Source organism: Neomonachus schauinslandi, chromosome X, assembly GCF_002201575.2.
Source record: "Neomonachus schauinslandi chromosome X, ASM220157v2, whole genome shotgun sequence".
NCBI classification, from domain to species: Eukaryota; Metazoa; Chordata; class Mammalia; order Carnivora; family Phocidae; genus Neomonachus; species Neomonachus schauinslandi.
The window spans coordinates 114,559,959-114,565,958 of NC_058419.1; the positions used below are offsets into that span (position 1 = coordinate 114,559,959).

At 46.6% G+C, this 6,000-nt stretch overlaps 1 protein-coding gene across 1 annotated transcript in view; it reads right to left on the bottom strand.

Moving 5' to 3' along the window:
* CA5B (carbonic anhydrase 5B) overlaps positions 1-3,991 on the bottom strand; it is a 48,768-nt gene extending 44,777 nt beyond the window's left edge. Inside the window, exons 1-2 of the mRNA XM_021680831.1 lie at positions 3,961-3,991; positions 2,054-2,106 (exon numbers count right to left, since the gene is read on the bottom strand). The gene's annotated coding sequence lies outside the window, so the exon portion shown is untranslated. The remainder of the gene's footprint in view (positions 1-2,053; positions 2,107-3,960) is intronic.
* Between the last annotated feature and the right edge of the window lie 2,009 nt (positions 3,992-6,000).

Here is a 6,000-nt window from a genome sequence, read left to right on the forward strand (position 1 = left end):
ATTTGACCAGATAACTCAGTTTGGGGGCTGTCCTATACGCTGTAGGATGTTTAGCAGCATCCCTGGCCTCTACCCATTAGATGCCCGTGGCACCTCCCTCCAACTGTGACAACCAAAAATGTCTCCAGACACCGCAGATGTGCCTTGGAAAAGGGGAATCACCTCTGATTGGAAACCACTGCTCTAAGTGAAATGGGGGCACAATGGAGTTTTGGCAGCACAGGAGGGACACCATCGGATTTATATTCTTAAAAGATCACTCAGGTTGTCCTACTGGAAATCAACTGGGATGGGAAGCAGGAAAGCAGCAGGGAGATCATTCAGGATAATCCAGGGGCTTGGAACAAAAGATGTCATGGTGGAAGTGGTGAGAAGGGGTTGGGCGTTGGCTATATCTTGGAGAGACTGCCCATAAGATGTGAAAGAAAGGTAAGATGTGAAAGGAAGGAGTCAAGGATGGCTAGAAGATTCTTGGCCTAATCAACTGGAAGGATGGGAGTTGCCATGAACTGAGATGAGGACCACAGTGTGCAGAACAGGTTTTGGGTGGGACATCAGTAGCTCAGATTTGGGCACGTGAGTTTGAAATGAAATTCCAGTAATCCAAGTGAGACAATATGAAGCACTGAACCAGAGAGTGACAGTAGCCATGGACCAAAGTTCTTTGTATTCAGGAGATTGCCATTTTGGTAAAAAACGTAGGATTTGGCACTCAACTGGAGGAGAGAGAAGGGAAGCAGTTGTTGAAGAAGGCCCCATGATTTTATGGCTGGATGATGCTGGTGGTAGAATGAGGATGAATGCCTGAAGAGAGAAACAAACTGGCAAAAGGAGCAGGTGGGAAGGGAAAGAGGACAGACAGTCTTCCTGCTAATCCTATGGATTTGAGGTCCAAGGGGACAGCGAGAGGAAAAATCTAGAAAAGAGTTCTGATCTGTGATCAGGAGAGGTCATGTGGTTAGAGAGAGAAGGAAAATCCCCACCCTTCCCCCCAGGAGTAACAGGTGTATAGAGGGAGCCTGACAAAATGGAGTAAGGAGGCCAAGAGACAGAAGGAGCAGTCGAAGACAATCAAGGAAGGAACAGAGTATGGAAGGTCAGCAGTGAGGAAGGTTCCAGGAAAATCCAAATAAAAAGAAACTCAATTTAGCTAGTGCTAGGCTATAATACCTGTAGCAATACATGAGGTTATTTATGTTAAAGCCTAAAGCCAATCTACTCTGTGACATTAAAATTATAATTTATTGATAGGTGGTTATTTAAATTTACCTACAGATCTCATAAAATCTAAGCTTGTAAAACCACAAATAATGTTTATCAAACATTATACATAACAATGAACTAATAGCATACATTACCAGATTTCACAGAAAATCTGTCTTTACTTAAGTTTGTCTTTAAGATGGGACCGTAGCCTGGATGGGCCCCATGAGTGCTAAGTTTTTTGTACCATGCTTTTGCTATCACTAATGATTTATGTATGTCCCTGGCTTTTACTACCATGTCTTTTATCTGCTGTTTTGCAGACTAAGAAATGTGTGAAAAAAGAAAAAATTCTAAAAGCCTTTAAAGAATCATTCATAAATTATGTATTCATTAAATGACAGGTAGAGCTGACCTTTGAACACAGCTCCATATATATGTGGGTTTTTTTCCCCCAATTAATACAGTACAGTATTGTAAATGTACTTTCTCTTCCCTATGATTTTCCTAATCATGTTTTCTTTTCTCTCGCTTAATTTATTGTAAGAATATAGTATATAATACATATAACATATAAAATAGGTGTTAATTGACTATGTTATTGGTAAGGTTTTTGATCAACAGTGGGCTATTAGAAGTTATGTTTTTGGGGAATCAAGTTATAGGTAGAGTTTCATTTGGGCAGGGGGTCGGTGTCCCTAATCCCTGTGCTGTTCAGGGGTCAACTGTAGTTTGAACTCTGCCTGATTAAGCCATTTATACATATGCAAAACAGACAGAAAAAAAAAAGTACTCTAACTAAAGGTTACAATTACATTGAAAAAAATTCCTTGATTCTCATCAGACTGACCTTTCGTTTTCTCACCTCCTGAGTTCAAAGGAAGCCAGTCTTTTGCAAAAGCCCTGAAATGGAAATCAGAGGTTATGCTGTCTTGTCCCGACAGCATAGAAAAAGCTGAGCTTCTTCCTCTCACCTACTTCTTCCCCAAGATCATGATCCCAATCTGGGGTTGCCAGAGGTTTCAAAATACATTTCTAGTAACTGTTTTGTGTGCTGCAACTAAGTGCCCCAGCACTGCCAAAGAGATGCATTGTCCTCCTCCCGTAAGATTTCCAAAAGTTCACTCATTCACTCACAATTCACTCAATCTTTATTGAGTCCCAACTGTGAGTGATCACAACCTTTTGACTGGCTCCAGGGAGAATAGGAAAGGTGTGTACAGGCCCAGAGAATGGTGCCCTGGCTGATCTTGGCCTTTCCGTGAATTTCAGTCCTGGTTCTGACATAAAAATTATCTGAGAAACGCCCCAGGTAGCTGAAAGGTTTTCCATTTCCAACATACCCGTGAACGGTGACCACCCTGAGGGACGTGCAGCGGCAGATAAGAGGTAGGGTCTGGAGCAGCTTCCCTCATGAGAGAAATCTGCCTACTCCTCTCCTTATTCCAGCAAGGTTTTTTGTTTTGTTTTTTAATGATTTTATTTATTTATTTGACAGAGAGAGAGACAGCGCGAGAGGGAACACAAGCAGGGGGGAGTGGGAGAGAGAGAGAAGCAGGCCTCCCGCCGAGCAGGGAGCCCGATGAAAGGCTCGATCGTAGGACCCTGGGATCATGACCTGAGCCGAAGGCAGACACTTAACGACTGAGCCACCCAGGCGCCCCTCCAGCAAGGTTTTTTAATAAAAGAGAGGAGATGGCCAGATTAGCAGTAAAGGACGAAGAAGGAGAAGCAGAAAGCAACATAGTTTTCAGTGGCTGGGGGAGAACAAGTTCTAACCGAATTAAGATGTACACATTAACTTCTTGTATTTCTCTCTCTTTTTAAAAGATTTTATTTATTTGACAGAGAGAGAGATAGCGAGAGCAGGAACACAAGCAGGGGGAGTGGGAGAGGGAGAAGCAGGCTTCCCGCCGAGCAGGGAGCCCGATGTGGGGCTCGATCCCAGGACCCCGGGATCGTGACCTGAGCCGGGAACGACTGAGCCACCCAGGCGCCCCAACTTCTTGTATTTCTCAAACTTTCCCAGGGAAAATACAGGGGAGGGGACGGCACTTACATTAATATTAAGGAGTTGCCACCAGGCTTAAGGTAGTAGCATTTAACACTGAATGCCCCAAAGACTCGTAACTATCAAAAATGTTTGTACTTCAGCGGTTCTCTTTCAGTTCTGGGGTGGGGCACAAAACAAAAAGGCCAGAAGTAATTGCGGAAGGAGAAGGCTCAGATTTGTCCACGTGACACAGCTGGGATGCTGATCCCTTGCCTTGGAGGTGGCTGTGACTCCGTCCACAGACCCTGGTAATTTAGGGGGTGGGGGATGGGGGGAATACAATCCAGACCCTAGTTAGTCCCAGCTTGCTGCGCCTCGGTTTCCGGAACTGCTATTTCAGATTTTGTAGCCTTTACCCCTGTCTACAGGTATTTCACAGCAGACTGGACTTTCTTGAGTTAATTCACGTCCAACCACCCCTGGCCACACTCCCTCCTAGGGCCCTCAGACAGCTGTTTCCCGGCAAGTGCAATAACTCTAAAGGAGGTGCTGCCATCTGGTTGGTGACTCCCATTGTAGAAGAGGGCTACAGTGGGGAAAGGGCGATGCCGTGCCGGGACCCCGGCAATACTCGCAGGACTAACAGCTGTCCGGGCTCTGAGATCTGGCGTGGCGGGGTGTGGGTGTGTGAGCACGGTCCCGGCCCTCCCTGAGTCGGCCTGCCCCCGCTGTGGCCCTCACTCCAGTCGGCCACCGGCCCTTACCTTAGCGTTTCTCCACAGCACGAAGTTCGGCGGCTAGCTCTAGCCTGGGGACCCGCGGCAAGTGCGCTTGGACATCATAGCCACGCCCCGTCTCCACGCCCCACAGCCCAGGCCACGCCCCCTCCAAGTCTCTCCCAAAATGATCGGGACCACGCCCCCTCACGTCCTTACGTGCGGCCCCGGCTACGCCCCTCCAGGCCAAGCTGTCTGTGGCCCGCGGCCTGGCCTCTCCCCTCCCGTCACAGCCACGCCCCCTCACCCGGGCCACGCCCATGAGCTCCGCCTGGGCCCCACCCTTCACCTTGGTTACGCCCCTGCGCTCCGGGGTGGTCTGGCTCCTCCTGCAGGGCCAAGCCCCTAGCGCTCCCTCCTACCAGGCGGGACTCGGCCTCAGGGATTCGAGGTCGCGTGGGCGGCCCCCCTTGTCTCTAGAGAAACCCTCCCGGGTCTGGGAACTGAGCGCTGGCGACATTTTGTCGGGTGAAATCAGACTGCAGGCTTAAGAGCCTCGTCTAGAGAATGACTTTCCTCAGGTTTCTCCCATTTCCAAACATAAGATTGAATGTACTGAGAGCAGGTCGCTCAGTAGGGAAATGCAAATATTGGACGAGTCACACGACCATGTTCCTTCCTATTATTTTCATGTTCACTTTACCCGAGTTTCTTGGAGTCAGCTTTTACATCTGAACTCGAATTTGTAACTGCTGCTTCCAGCCAGTTTTCACATCCTCTAAACCAGAACTATGGACCAATGTTCCTTCTAGTCCCTTAGCCAACCTTAAGTGCTAGACAGATGAGTGGAGTAAACAGAACTGCTGTATTTCCTGATATCTCCTCCATTGCTTAGGCACCCAGTGAGCTCCCGCTGTCTAGGGCCTGTGGAGACGCGACCACAATGAGACTGCAACTCTGGTTGCAAGCCCTGTGTGTGCCCTGAGATCACTCTGCTAGCCTTCCTCTCTCCACTTACAACTCTGGGTCCACAAAAGAAATGTGAAGGTTATAACCAGCTTTTCTACCCTGTGCAGACATCTCTGATTCATTTATTCAAATCCTATTTTTTGAGTACCTGCTCCCCTAACAAAGAAGATAAGCCCCAAGGAGCTTGTAGTCTGAAGTTGTCCCAACTTGGGTTTGGATGTGACAAGAAATGATGAGAAAGTTAGAGAAGGTGTGGCAAGGGGCTGATAGGTAGAAAAGGATTTGGTAAACACAGGTCTTCTTGATTTGATTAGTAGGAATATTTTTGGGTAGCAAACATAGGAAGTCACTTTTATAGGACTTGGTACACTTCTTTACACTATAAATTCTCAATAAATCTTCATTGAATACTTTAGCCTTTTCACATGTGTAGAAAGATAACATTTCTTTGCTCCCAGCAGTCAGATTTGCTACATTTAGGGCGCCTGGGTGGCTCAGTTGGTTAAGCGACTGCCTTCGGCTCGGGTCATGATCCTGGAGTCCCGGGATCGAGTCCCGCATCGGGCTCCCTGCTCAGCGGGGAGTCTGTTTCTCCCTCTGACCCTCCCCCCTCTCATGCTCTCTCTTTCTCACTCTCTCTCTCAAATAAATAAATAAAATCTTAAAAAAAAAAAAAAGATTTGCTACATTTATTTCTTCATATGCCAACAATACAGATTTTGTGAGAGCATATATAGCTACTTTCTCTTTTCTTCCCACCCTCCATTCCATTCCTGGCTTGAAGATAGTGGGAATATTCAAAATGTTGCGCTACAAAGAACACAGAGAAAAGAACAAGTTTAACAGAACACTGGTTATTAAGCTCATCCTGACCCTGAGAACCCTGCCTCATTTATAAAATGTTCCAACTATCAGTCATTTTTGCCTGAAAAATGAACTCACAGAAGTTGGTACAAATACAGCCTGTATAAATTAGTGAGCTGATTTTTATAGTGAGTTCTACCTCACCTTCTTCCACAAACAGTTTGAGGCAGCTTATGAAAATACTGACATTACTGGATAAAACAAATAGCTGAAGGAGCCAGGGAAAGGGGAACTTAATGTAAGGAGAATAAAGCA